The sequence below is a fragment of the Cuculus canorus genome, chromosome 4 (assembly GCF_017976375.1).
Source record: "Cuculus canorus isolate bCucCan1 chromosome 4, bCucCan1.pri, whole genome shotgun sequence".
Lineage (NCBI taxonomy): Eukaryota > Metazoa > Chordata > Aves > Cuculiformes > Cuculidae > Cuculus > Cuculus canorus.
The window spans coordinates 79,622,525-79,637,075 of NC_071404.1; the positions used below are offsets into that span (position 1 = coordinate 79,622,525).

The 14,551-nt window shown below is 50.5% G+C and overlaps 1 protein-coding gene and 1 long non-coding RNA gene across 10 annotated transcripts in view; one reads left to right on the forward strand and one right to left on the reverse strand.

Annotated features, from left to right (window-relative positions):
* Positions 1 to 14,551, forward strand: part of LOC128852172 (uncharacterized) — a 237,699-nt gene that overhangs the window by 193,183 nt on the left and 29,965 nt on the right. The window contains exon 1 of one of the 9 annotated variants that reach the window (XR_008449858.1): positions 6,826 to 12,632. The exons of the other annotated variants lie outside the window; for them this stretch is intronic. This is a non-coding gene — a long non-coding RNA (uncharacterized LOC128852172). Of the gene's footprint in view, positions 1 to 6,825; positions 12,633 to 14,551 lie in introns of those variants that run through there. 9 annotated transcript variants of the gene reach the window in all.
* Positions 1 to 14,551, reverse strand: part of ANTXR2 (ANTXR cell adhesion molecule 2) — a 102,319-nt gene that overhangs the window by 3,396 nt on the left and 84,372 nt on the right. The window lies entirely within an intron of this gene.

A 14,551-nucleotide genomic window follows, 5' to 3' on the forward strand; every position in this document is an offset into this window, starting at 1 on the left:
CAGTTTCATACTCCTGTCCTTGATGGATGTTGATCTGAACGCTTTGCCGGCTGACAGGGAGGGTGATGGCACACAGCGTTACCTGGAACTGCTCAAGCGCGTTTCCGCTGTACGCTGGCACCCACCCTGCACTGGCACGAGAGGGACAGCGGGTTTTCCTCATGCTCCTCTAACAATTCTGCTTCTGTCAGCTGCATAATAAACATAAAACTGGTGAATACGAGGGTACAGTAACTGCAGCAACTCCTGGCTGCCATCGTCTGCATTACAAATGCAGCAGGGATGCAGAGTGATCAGCCCGGAGTGCAGAGAGATTCCTTTAAAGGCAAAGTATAACCTGGGAGCATAAAACGCAGAGGCACGGTGCAAGTAGAGCGCTTCTGAGGACAGAGCTGATGTTAAATAAGCACTGACAGCAAGGAGGTCAGCATCCAAGGTAATGCCCCAGTGGAAAAACACGACTCTGGAGAGCATCAGCAGAAAACAGGCAGTGGGGATACTGCAGTGGTTCCCAGCTGCTGTCATTAATGTCACAGTTTGCCACTGCATACACAATTTCTGCTTTTGCTGGTAGCTTTCTCGCTACTCTCTAAAGATAGAATTTATGTGAATTCAGTGACTGTTACTAATTTTGGTGTTTGCTGCGGTTTTGGGGCTCAGGGATTTACCTGAGGTCTGCAATAACCACTGGAATCAAAACCAAGTTCTTGAAGGTCTGAGTGTGTGAAGGCAGTAAGTGCAGCGCATTAGGAGGGGCCAAGCGTGGGCTGAGATCTCGAGAAGGGCACTGATGAGCCACATAACGAATGTCGTTCGAGGGGCAAGCAGCCCCTTGCTTCTAGGAAGATGGTATGCTGTGGCCCTAGAAATCGTGGTACTGGAGACGGCACAGGTTTCCAGCCCTGCCTTCGCAGAGATCCTGCCAGGGTGCATCACCGATTTGTTCTAAACACATCTTCTCTGCGAGCCTCCTGTAAGGGTTAGGAGATTTTGGAAGCTGCTCCTGCTATACTTGTGCTTTTCCCTTCCCCCTGAGGTGCAGTCCCTTCTGCTCTGGTCTGCCTTAGGCAGTGTGCTATAGCGAGGGTGATGGCGTGTGATCAGGGCTGTAACTCCTCTGAGTTTCTGTGCTGGTGGCTCTACCTGTTCTTATTAAAGCAAACCAGAGGGTGAGGACAGATCTCAAAGGAAAACAAAGCCCTCTGCCCAAGAAGCCATTTTTGTGTGCAGTGTGATGCTCGCAGAGGACAGAGGTGAAAGCAGGATGTTGGAAAACACTGGAAGTGCTAATTAATGAGAAGGTCAGGATCACCACAGTGCCATTAACGGAACAGCAAATACCGTACATTGGCATTGTAGAGAACAGCTTCCCCGTATAGGTAATGGGATGTGACAAGGTGCCTGGTCTCGCAATACCTACACATGAAATGCATTCAGAAGTGGATTTCCAGCCAGTGTAATGGGCTTTGACCTCTTACCGTGCCTGCCGCTTAAATTTCACTTGCAGTTACCATGTATACCTTTCCTGTTATTATTTCTTAGCAAAAAAATAACACCTGCGCAGCAGCTGATGGCCTCTCTCTTTGTTGCAGGTTGTTACAGGTACGTAACTGCCCCCTAAATGCTGGCTCAGAGGGTTTTCCCTTTCAGGACAAGTGGTTCCAGACACGGCAGGGACAGTGGATATCCTTAAAGGAGCAATAACTGCTACAGGTCCCGTTCATGTCCCGTGGGCTCTGCCCCAACCTCCTTACTCGAGGGAGAGGAAGGAGAGAAAGAAGGTGTGGTTTGGTCAGCCAGACCCCTGATCCTGTGCCCTGTCCAGCTGGCAGACAAAGCACCATTTACTGGAGGAGAATCGCTAAGATAAATACTCGCTATCAAAACACTGCCAATACCAGACAATAATAGATCATAACAACTCTGCTGTAAATGATACTGTGGGTGAACTCAGTTGTTAAGGATTTATCACTCCAGATCTCACCAGTAGGAACCGTGGGGTTCCATCACCCGGAGATCTGGGCTGCGCGTGATGTAACCTGTACCGCTGCCTTCCTGCAAACTGTTTTGAAGGGAAAGACGCACAGTTGTGTCAGTCATGAATTCAGAACCTCCTCCGTAGCATTTTCTATTTTGTTAAGGATGGCTTTTAGAAAGAGATTATTAAATCCATCTTGTGATGAATCCAAACTTAACGATACTTCAGTAGAAGCACTGTTTACCAAACAGCAGACTGCTTTGCCTGGTTTTGGCCTTCGCAGGTCAAACGTGTTTGTTCTACGTAGCCAACTCCACCAGCAAGTCCTCTGCCTGGCAGCGCTGACGTGCCCCCCTGTGCTGGGGAGTTAACGTTATACTCCTGTCCCCAGACTCAATTAAACAATCAATACAACCAATTTGAGATCGGATGTGTCACGCCTTGTAAATCACTGGGTCATAAACCTTAACAATACTAACACAGCGGTGTAAAATTGAACTAAATTAGTGGTTCAGGACTTGAGTAATTAAGAGATGAGTTATGTAAGCATTCTTTGTGTGGAAGGTGGGAGTTGTCTCCATGCGCCGCATGCAACAGGCAAGAACCTGCCCTAAACTCTGGCAGACGCTCACTGCAGGAGAATGTGGCAACATCAGTTGCTTAGTGTTTTAAGTAGCTGGTGGCTGCCGGGCCATCAGGGGCCTTAAGAAGTAGCATTTAACATCCCACCTTCAGCTCACCATCCCTGGCTGCTGCACCCTTTGGTGCACGCAGCCTCGCCTGCAGCATTCTGCAGTGGTACGGAAAGGGCAGGCGAAGCAGCTGGGTGGAGATGGGGTGTGAGGGTGCCCGGCCCAGCCTGCGCTCCCAACGGCCGTGCTCGGGTACTTTGTCCTTGCCTGTGACGTCATCTCTTTAACAGGCTGAGTAGCTGTACGTGTAGGAAAATGTCCCACACGTGCTGCTGAGTCTTTCAGCATCTAGAAAAGCTGCATTTTCCAGAGGAGCCACTATGGCTCTCATTCGTCTAGAACAGTTATATTACTCCATAATAAATAACATCGTAAACGATTGACTTATTTTGGCTGTGGAGGGTCAAGATGCTCCACCGTGTGTTGCTGATGTACCAGTGGAAGCAGAGACTCTTGTGCTCCCACCCCAGCTGCAGCGTCCCCGTAAAGAGAACGTGCCCGTTTAGGATTTGTCCTTCATATGGCACGTGAGCTCTGTGCCCTGCAGCCCAGTCAATCAGCGTCTCCGTGGCCATGAGGAAGGAGAGGGCTTTAGGATAATGTCACTCCCGAGACACGTATTTAGTGATGTCCTTTACATCTTCCCAGCATTGTCAAAGCATCTTCTGTCTCTGACTGGTGCATCCCTGCTAACCCAGAGCTGTCGTTGCCCGGGAAGCTGTCCTCTCGCGACAGCTCTCCACAACAATCTGCTGGGCAGCCTGGGTCAGCAGATGGGTGTCTGGCTTACATGATTCTGTTTCCTCTTACACTGATTTTCCCTGTTGCCTCTCTCTATGGAATGAGAGTTGAGAGTATCAGCTTCCCTGGCAGCCCTTTCAGTAAAGGACAGGACTGTGTAAACCTCTTCTTCTTCGCTAATGCAAGGGAACAGGCAATTTTCTGCTTTCCAAACCTCTTTAGAATCATTAACTCCAGGGACAGAGCTTCCCCGGGATAATGAACTCCTGCCAGTGCCCCTGCCCTGCACCCTCATGCAGTTGTGACAGTAAAAGGGCCTTTTAGAGGAATGAAGCTGGCAGGGATCCAACCCGAGATACCAGCACTGGCAGCACCCTCCTTGCAGTCCTGAGCAGCAGCGGTTCTTCCTTCACTGGAAAAACCCTGCTGCTTCCCCTCCGCAGAGCCTGGTCCCACAGCATGGAACAGGAAAGCAGCTTGCGCCGGCACCCCTGCACTGAACACGCCGGTCTCACAGCCTCCAGGCAGGGCCTGCAAGTGATGCTCCCTCGCTGTAGCTGGCACGCAGCGTTAACCGGAGCTCGTGTCACCTTGCCCCCATCTCCTGGGCATTAAAATTCTACTAGCATTAATATCCGTGCGCTTCTTTACTAGCTCCCCGCTCAGGAAGTATTTCACTGCTATAACCGTTATAACGTTACGCTCCCCTCATAAATACCCGCTGACAAGCCGGAGCACACAGCTGGGGTTAAGTTTATATGTATTTTTTAGAGAGAGCAGATTGATGTGTTTGCTTTGGAGAGGGGTTGCTCACCCACCCATGTCCGGCGCAGCTCCAGGCAGGGCTCAGAGATGTAAATGGGCACATCACGCTTCTTTCTGTCCCTGACAATCAGGTAATCTCTTCTCTAGGGAGACCCAGGATGCTCAGAATATCGTAAGGATTCAGAACTGGCTTTGCACTTCTGCCCACAGAGTCCCGTGTGCTCCGTTGCCAAGCGCAGGCCTCCTCCCTGCCGGTGAGTGTTGCTCCTGGCACATTGGTTTTATCTAAACCAAAGCCATTTTCAGCTGTCGGGTTCCTGCCAGCACGTGTGTCACATTACTGCCCGCAGACCCCACCACAGGCCGCATTGCCCTTAATAAAAAGACACAACCTACAGGTGAACGGCGCTATGCATTTCCAGCCTACAAACGGGGGTTTTTTCCACTTTAGCCCTTTCTGAGATAAGAGGAAAGGCGCAGTGCTTTTCTATTACCCTCACGTTTATGTGATGCCACTCCCTTAGCACACGTGCATGAACATCATGATCTTTCTAATTAGTCAGGCGCTCCTGCAGGTCGGCTTTCCAAAGCCACCTAACCTGCACTTCAGGAACAGTAGTTGCACAATGAAAACTGGCATCGCCTGCCCCAAAACACAACTGCACCAGCACAGTGCAGGTACTGCAGGAGCCCAGTGGCCTCACAGCTGCCTTTCATCCCTCGGTCCTGCTGGGGTTCTAGGAAGGACAGTGAGTGTGGAGTCAACTGCAGAGAAGGACATGACTCCTTTCCTTCAAAAGACGGTTCCTGTCTTTCTGCACTGAATAAACACTGTATTTTAGAGTTCAACTGCCACTAATAGGTTCAAAACATATATTTTAAAGATGCTGTCTAAATACATAAAATGTCTAATGGGTGGCCAAGGGTCCGTTGCTGCTTTGTCAGACAGAAGTGTTTCGTGCAGGGAAACAAACAGCTCGGTTGTAGCCCCAAACCTTTCCCTTAATGTAAATATTTTACAGTAAGCACTGATTTGTGGAGAGGAGGCTTGCGCTGTCTTGAACCCACCGGTGCGTTCAAGGAAGCAGCCAGGTTCTGGCTGTTGTTTTCCAAGTGCCTGTGGTTTAGGTGTGTGTTTTGGTGCATCCGGTGTTGAGAGGGTTTGCTAAATGTTGGGAGCAAGCTCTCACTGATGCAGAGCGAGCAGATGGGTGTGAAATGCTGATGGTGTCTGGAAGCAGGCAGGGTAGTATCCGCCTTGTACGCACTTACGTAGAATCACTTGGTTGGAAAAGATCTTTGAGGTCATCGAGTCCAACCGTCCCTGTCCACTGCTAAACCAGATCCCTGAGCACCTCGTCTGCCCGTCTTTTAAAGCCCTCCAGGGATGGGGACTCCACCACCTCCCTGGGCAGCCTCTGCCACCGCCCAAGAACCTCTTCTGTGAAGACATGTTTCCTGATGTCCAATCTGTCTTTGCTTCACGTGAATGAGAGCTCAGTGTGCTGCCGTGAGGAGCCGAAGGGTGGTGTCTGTGGCAGTGTTAGTGCAGGGCGGGCTTTGAGGAAACGCTATCGAGAACAGCTTTTCACCCCACCTATATTGCTGACTTTGTAACTGGACAGAAGCTTTCGGCACCATTGCTACGGTGAGCAGAATCTCTGAAGCGCACATTTGCCAGTGGTGCAGCCCTGTGAAAGGTCGGACTGCAGGGATTTTGCAGCTCAGCATCCTCTGTGGCACGGAATGAGATGTGCTTCTGCCGAGACTCTGGTACTTAAGAGCAGAAACGCAGGGCTAGACTTTTAAGCCCTGCTTTCCCACCTTTGTCATTCCAAATATCTCCCACAGACTAATCTGAAAAGCTCCATGCACACAGAATTCCATCTGATAGGCTAAGCTGGAGCAGCTCCTCGGCTGTGCCCGCACAGATGTGTGCTCTGTGGGGCGACCATCACTGCAACCGCGCACAAGAGCTGTGGTTATTCTCGTGGCCTGTGCTCCCCGCAGTCTGAGCACCCACTGCTCTGTCCGTTACACACGGGGACGCAGCCCTTGCTGCCCCGTGCTTGGAGAAGGATGGGAGGTGACCGGATTGCAGAGCGGGCAGGGAAAGAAAGGGAAGCAAGTGCTCAGCCTGTGTGACCGTTCGCCATCCTGCCCGGACACGTTTTGGAAATGAATAAGGGAGAGATTTCTTTTCCCTTGCCAAGTTCCCTATGACTGCTTTATTCAGCAGTTCTCCAAATAAAGTCCTGCCTTGAAAAAGAGCGGTTGTGACAAGCTGCCTCTCCTGCGAATTGGCCTTCCAGGTCCAGGAGAAGAGCGCGATGAGCTGCTGAGCCGGCTGCGCAGGCCTTAGGGGAGAATAAAACTGCCTGCATTTGTAGCATCTGCTTCAGAAGGAGGTTGTGGCAAATATTTTATTCAGCAGAGCTGGAGGTCTCCTGTCTCTAGAGGGCAGGAGTTTGTTGTTTTCCTCCTACAAGGCAGGCATTGCTTATGCAAAAGGAATAGATGTGGAAATGGCCTGAAGAGCCCCTGGTTTTATAGCGCGGGCTCTCTGGAGTGAGGGCCTCGGCATGCTCTCCGTCTGACCCCTTGGCAGAGTGCCTCCCTGGAAATGCATCATGGCTTGGCAAGGTTTGACCCTTCTTTCCTGAAGGACACGCTCTTGTTTTCCCACCGCAGGCACCTGCCAATGGAGGGCTCTTCTCCTTCAGGTCCAATTACGCCTTGGAAGGCAGATCGAGCTTGTGTGCAGCGCCAGAGGGAAAGTGATCTCTGTGCTGGCGGCCGTCCCGGCACACACCTAACCCTGTGCTGGTGCTCGTGCACGTGGCCATGGTAACTGGGATGCTGCTGCTCTGCCGTTCCCGGGGGGTGCACTGAGCTCTGCTGGGGGTGAAGAGCTGGAGGGGTGGGATGGTAACAGGTGCTTCCAGGTGAAGCCTCCGAGTCTCCCTAGTGTCTGCCCACTGCTGCTGGGGGCTGGCGGCTGAGGAACAGGAGAGAGCTTTTCAGTGACAAGGGTCTTGACTCTTTCAACTCAGAATTCTAAGGCCTCCTGGGATGAATCCTGGTCAGGACTGTGTGTTACTGGGGCGTCAGCGCTGAATGGTTTCCTCATATTGGCATCCTAAAGGACTCCTCGAGTCCTATACCTCTTACTTAGGAAGCAAAGAAAGGGAATGTTCTACAGGATGAATCCCGTTTTAAGTTTTGTAAAGTTAGAAACCGCTTTTAAGCCTACTAAAGCCATCAAACATCAAAACTTGGTCCTTTGGGTCTTTTCAATCTAGAAAGGCAAAGAACGTCAGAAATTTACAGTTTCTAGCGATGGCATCTCTAGGGCAGAAGTCAAACAGTCCCATTAGTCTTTCTCTCTCCCCTCTGTTAAAGACAGGAGAATGTGATTTATTTTTCTCTGAAATCGGAGGGAACAACAGATAAACCCAAACTGTCAGGAGAACCGTTCTCTTCAAACTCTTCCTCCACCATGACCTCACCTCAGGGAAGCCCCCTTCAAGCCCCTCTTGCAATCTTCCTCCTTTAGGAATATTTCCCAGTTTCCTTTTGTCGAAAGGCTTCTCTAACCCAGGCTGCTGCCTTCAAATGGCTCCTACATTTAATAGAGAGGGGCTGTGCAGCAATAAAGTCCGTAAGCCATTCCAGGGCCATGGTCTCAGGACCATAACCTGGCATTCCTACCGCAGCCAAAGGCCTCCCTCATTTGATTCGGCAGTAACAGACTGGCATTTAAAGCCACACGGTTATATCCACCACAACTATGTCACCCTCAGGATGCTATGTAAATAATTTTAAAAGAGTTATCGCGCAATTATTAGGTAGAAAAAAGATCCACTTAAGGAGTTTTGCGGGGACACGTGACTCTGTGTGAAGATAGTGACAGGGTTTGAGTGGATTCTCTTAGGAGGGAGATGGGAAGACAGAGCCCCGTGCGAAGGTGGCTCTGCCACACGAAGGCCAGAGCACGCTGTGTGTGGTGGCCCTCCAGATGCTGCTGTGATCCAGCTGTCCCTGCACCAGCCATGACCTTTACAGCAGTGCCTGAGAGCTGGATCCTGCACAGCGGCAGCGAATTCGGCGGTAACGGCACTGACTGCTGGCCCGGTACGGAACGCGGCGCCAGGCTGCCTGCCCCTCAGGTCCTGCCGGCTCCCCCAGTACAGCTTCCCAAGAAAGCCCCTCAGCACATCATCAGCTTTTGTTGTAATTCAGATGGATCAGTAATCACAGACTTCACAGGTATTTAGACATCCCTCCCCCTTAAAAAAGCTCTTCTCTGCTCAGACCGGCATCAGAAGCAGCAGCTCCAGAACCCTCTGTCTTGGACCAAGGCCCAGATCTTGCCTGGAAGCCACCCCCTCCTGTAGCACCTGATTCATAAAATCTTAGAATCATGGAATGGTTTGAGTTGTAAGGGACCTTAAAGCCCATCCATTCCACCCCCTGCCATGGCTCAGGCTGCCCAAGGCCCATCCAACCGCGCCTTGAACATCTCCAGGGATGGGGCAGCCACAACTTCCCTGGGCAACCTGGGCCAGGGCCTCCCCATTCTCAATGTGAAGAAATTCCTCCTTATGTCCAGTCTAAATCTGCCCCTCTGCAGTTTAGAGGTGTTTATGACAGTGAGCACAGAGTTCGTTTCCTCCTGAGGGCCACTCACAGCTGATTCAGACCGCATGGACTCTGTGGGAGGAGGCCATGAAGCTGTCTGATTGATGTTCATTCCCGTCTCTGTCAGTCTGCCTGCTCTCTGTTTGTAGAAGTGTCTATTAATTATACGTCTGGTGTATTTCAAACAGCGCTAATTTACGGTTCTTGTTGCTGGCCTTACTGCTCTGGCAGAGCCCTGGCTATTGACCCACACCCCACGCACTCCGAGAGCACGGAGGAGATTGCTGTGACCGGTCCATTACGGTAACAAGCGCCGATTTCTGATGCTAATGAACAGGGAGAGAGATGAAATGCCAGTATGTGTTCCCACATCTGCCTGGTATTGGAATTCGGAGCTGGTGCCTCCATTCAGGAACACGAACTGTTTTCTTCTCTCATCTGCACATTACGGACAGCAGAGGAGAGGCTGCGGGTCGCTGCGGAGCTCCAGGGAGCTCTTGCTGCTTGTCAGGCACGGGTCAGAGCAGTCTCTCCATAGCACAGCTCTTGTGAGATGGGAGGGGGGGATCAGTTGGTCGCCAGCGGGGCAAGGAGAATGCTGAGTTCTCATACAAGAAGTGACAAGACGGGCAGCACTCATGCCGCAGTTTCTGTAGCAGTTCTATGCTAGGAGGTCTGTGATTTAGGAAGACTTTTGCCATTGGGTTATCTTTTAAGCTACCAGCACGCTCTGCATTGCCTGCGAGCAAGGTGCTTGCCAACAACTTGCTTGGATGTACTAGTGTGAACGTTACCGGATTCTGCTCGTTCTTTGGCACTGCTGCTGATCTTGTGTCTTGCTGAAAAGCAGGAATAGTTCTTTTGAAGTCAGCAGTGTAAAGCTGAATGAGACCAGAAGCTGGTCCTCTGACTGTACGGCGACTGTGTGTTGTCTGTCACAGGCTCCTCTGCAGGCCAACCAAGCAGTTGGCCCGTCACAAGCAGTGCTGGCAGCCTCGAGGATGCACACACTGCAGAGACACTGCTCACGTGCTGCAGCAGTTGCGCTTCTTCCTTCCTTGTGGACAGGGTTACATGAGGTGAAGTCTGTATTCTCCGAGACGTTGTTTCCTAGTGGGAAATGATGGCTACAGGTGTGCTTTGTGGAGATGCTGATGTACTCCAGAGGCAGTCCATGGGGACGCACTCAAACCGCAGTTGTTCTCCCCATACATTTTTCCTACGTGTACACTAGCAGCTACTACTGGAAAAAAGGAATTGGGATGGACCTTGCTACGCTCTGAACCCTGAAGGAGAACAGAGTGTTTGTGGTCCACAGAGCCACGCGGGTGGCGTTCGCCTCTGTCACTGCTAAGATCGCTTAGATGTGGCAGAAGAAGCCCCTCTGCGCTACCCATCTTTCCAATCTCTCCCGAGAAACAAGGGCGGTGGGCACACAGTGCTGGATTTTTTTTCTGTGTTTCAGTTTTCACCTTTCTCTTTCTCCCTTCCTTTACTTTTACCGGTGTCATTTATATAATGAGGTAGTTTTTGGTGAGGCTTTGTTACACGCGCGCCCTGAGATCTCGGTATTAAGTGCATTTTATAAATTAATAAATAAATACGCTCATTTGTTGTAGCGTTTCTATTGTTGATTTGGGAACAGTGAGCTCTTGCAAATCTCAGCTTTCACCTTGCCAATCACTGTATCCCTGCAAGTGTGCTGCCGTTACTTGGAACCCTTTCTGGGTTGGTGTTGGCATCCTTTCGCTAGATTACATTTATGCATTAGTACCATCTGTGCCTGCGGTACCTTCTGTGAGTCGGCCCTGGCCAAATGACTGGCATTTATCTGGAAGAGCACTAAAAAAGGAGAGAAAGGAAAAAAAGCAAGGGAGGAAGAGAGGCAGTCAGGATGGTGCCCAGAGCTTTCTGCTTGCTGCTGGCACCCATGGATCTCGAGGGCTAAGGCACTGGTGAACGCAAACGCTTGCACCAACGTCCCTTGTGCCAATGGCTGATGAAATCTGTCTCTCTAAGAATTGCTCCATCCTATTCGAATAAATCTTCCCTGCCCGTGTGTTCTAAAGGAAAGACCAACTGGCAAGGCTTAAGAGAAAAAAAAAAAACTGCTGTCCGGGGGGCGACTGAGTTGGTGGAGGCCTTCTTCCATTGTATTGTGTGTTCAGTTGGGTCAGAGAGTGCTTGGACCCAGCGCCACCTTTAACCTGGCAGCCAGAACTGAAGAGTATTTGCAGTCTTGATTGCATTTAGGAACGTGCGTGACACGGGGCTAGGGTCGTCGCTTTACTTTCTGTTCAGAGTCGTTGAAACTTGGGCGCGAAGTAGCTTCTTGTGGTGTCTTTTCTATAAGGAAAGGAAGAGTTGAGCGTTCGTCAATGTCTTCGTTGTAATAAATAGAAGGTGCTCTCTCTTGAAAGTCAAGAGTCCTGATAACAGTGTCACAGTAACCTTCCTCGAGGATTCCTGAGGAAACGTGAGCATTTTGCTCAGGCTGATGCTTTCCCAGACCAGCGAGCAATGCACCACTGCCGCGTTTCCACAGACAGGCAGGGAGCAGAGTGTCTCCGCCTCCTGCCGCATCCTGCTTCCAGGTCCTCATCCCCTTGAGAGGAAGGACCGTGAACGCCCATTGCTGGTCACAGGCGGGTGGGCAGCACCCAGAGCGCCCTCCGATACTCGCGGTCTGTTTCTTCATCTCTGTGACATGGTGAATCGCTCCCAGCTCTGCAGCTCCCTTGTCCAGTGCTCTGTGCACGTGTCGTTACTCTGCATCAGCTCAGCCTCCGGTTTTCGTTTGGGGGGATGGGGATGATGATGATGGCTTCACCGTGAGCCAGATCAGTATCCGTATCCCGTCATATCTGCCTCCATGGCCATGCAGCTCCCTTAGCCTGGAGGGGCGAAGGTTCACCTGGTGTCAGGTTTATAGCCTATAGCAGGAGAGCCCCAACTCCAGTCTGGCCGCTGAAGAGATGATTGTGAGTTACTGTCAACTAAAAGTAAAGATGGACTTGTTCCGCTGTGTTTTTGGTTTAAAACTAGTTCCATTGAAGCCAAGAGCTTTGGTGCATGCTCTCAGTTGGCAGCAGTTTGGATCAGTTTGTCCCAAGTCGGTACGTACAAAAGAAAAAGAGCAGGTACAAGTACAGGTTCTGTTCCGAATGACCGCTTTCACACTGTAGAATCTCTCCTACTAAGACCGTGGTCTTAGTTTGGAATTCAGGATTTGCTTTTTCTTTCGTTCCATATGTTCCATGTTAAACATATGCTATGCTTTATATTTAAAAACTAGCAGCAGACTGAAGGAAATAGCCCACACCGCAAAAATATGTTTGCTTCATTATCAAAAGCTTCTGGGTTTTTGTATATTTTTTTAGCACGCTGGGGGGGAAACACCCTTGGGGATAATTTCAGAACATGAAACTTAACTTTTAAGAGCTGCGGAGAGAGCGAACATCTGTTTCCCGGTTAGCAGCAGACGTGAGGCTTGTCAGAGCTTAGAGCCGTATAGTTCTGAGGTGGTGATCAAGGTGTCAGCTTTGTAATTGCAGAAGGGAGCCCCTCATTGCACTTAGGAATCGGCTTTGGAATACTTGCGTAATGCTTCAGCTGGCCTCAACTGAAAACCTACGTGGATCCAAGGGCACGCTGCCCAACATCCGATATCTGCACAGGTTCCTAGGGCACCATCTCTCTCCTCCCTGCTGGGATTACGCAGTGTTTCCTCTGGACCCTGTGTCTCCGTGCACAGAAGTTCCTGCTCGTAGTGAATGAGTGCGGCACCGAGGGGATCCATCCTGCTGGACTGAGAGGTGAACCAGTGCGCTCCCAGTTCCTGTGCACGTGCCGTTACTCTGTGTTAGCTCAGCCCATGGTTTTGGTTTGGGGGGACAGGGGTGATGATGACAGCTTCTTCATAAGCCAGATCAGCATCCGTATCTTGTCCTATCTGCTTCTGTGGCCATGCGGCTCCCTTAGCCTGGAGGGGCAGAGGTTCACCCGGCGCCAGGGTTTACAGCACGTGGCAGGAGAGCTCTGGGACCCTGCTCCTGCAGAGCACAACCAAGCCACTGCCTACGTGCCATGGAGGCGTGTGCTGCCGATCCTGTCCCTTGGCAGAGCTTGCCTCTGCCAGCAGCTGGCCTGGAAGTCACGCCTGGATACAGCCCCTGCGCTGAGCCCACTCCTCTCATGCTATGTCAGGAAATGCTTGGAATTACCAGGAGAAGGAGGAAAACCGTGTAAGGGACTCGAGAGCCCCTTGTTACGACCCCCCTCACAGCCTGTTTCAGGATGGCTGCCTGAGGGACTGCGTGGTTTTAATTGGCAAACAGAAAGTTGCCTGTCGCCACAAAGCTCCTCGTTTGAGAGCAGCGATACGGTGCAGTCTCTTTATATCAAGGTGAGGTTTAAACACCTTGTGATAAATCCCCCTGGTGAATTGGGGGGGTTGAGGCTTGTGATATAGAAATGAACTGGTGTGGCTGTTGCTATGGCAACCCATTGTTTATTCCGCAGCGGCACAAGCTGTGACACGGTGCTGCCGGGAGCCCCTTGGTGCGCATCCCATCCCCTCTCTGCTGTTTTGGTCTGACTTGTGAACGTGTGATGTGCTGCCGGGGACGGGAGGAGGAGCTGCCCTGTCATCCTCCTGCCGGGTGTGCATAGTTCGAACCTCATGAAATCACCGGCAATTCAGAACTTGTCTCTGGAATTACCTGGCAAATGACCACTGCAACACTGAGGAGTAAAAAGCAATGAGGTGTGCAGGATTACCTTCCAAAGCTGGGGATGCACACGCACTTAAGCATGGATTTAATTACAATATGGGTAGATTGGTGCCTTCTAAAAACCTCTCACTGATGGGGTGACAGCTACTGCTAGCTGAAACCGTAATAAATCAAAAGCCTGCACTGTTAAATTATAAACTTATAAATAAAAATTCCCTTGGAAAAAAAAAGTAGGTTTAATGATGGTAATTAGCTGCATATTTCAAATTATATCTTCAAACACGTGTAGTTAAGTTAGTGAAGATGGCTTTGTGAACTGTCCTGAAATGGCTTATGTGTATTTCACTGCAGTCAGGGAAGGGCTGGTGCAAGGTAAATGGTGTTTAGAAGTTCAGAGCGGCTCAGACGTGGCTGGTCAGGGGTGCTGTGCCAGCTGGAATGGAGATAACCAAGCTGCTCTCTTGTTTGTGCGAGGCATTAATGACGCCAACAGCCCTGTAAAGCCCCACTTTGCTTGTCTGAAACCCTCGCTTTAATTACACCTTTGCAAAGCAACTGCACTTGCAGAGCCTGTGACTTACAGGAGACCATGAGTGAAAGAACTGGATATGCACTGCTGTCACTTAGGGCTGGGTTATGGAAAGACGGCATTGGTGTTATTCCTTACCAGATGGGAGCCGTGCAGCTTGTCCGCAGCAGAATATCTGTGCATGATCTCGCGTGTTGTAATGGGAAAATTAACAGCCCAGGTTCTTGCATCTTAAAAGATGCAAACTCTGAGAAAGGTACAAACAAAATACTTGAGCTGAACAGGATCTGTCATGGGTGCGGGGTTTGCCGTGGACTGATCCTGTCCACGTCCACAGGGCTGCACTGGGATATCCTTAATACAGGGAGGTGTGCCAAGTACTGTTAGTGTCCCCTAATGCTTCATTAAAACATGTGAAAGGTTAAAATGCAGGGGAATTTTGTTAGGAAATACATCTGTAAAGTCTACCCAC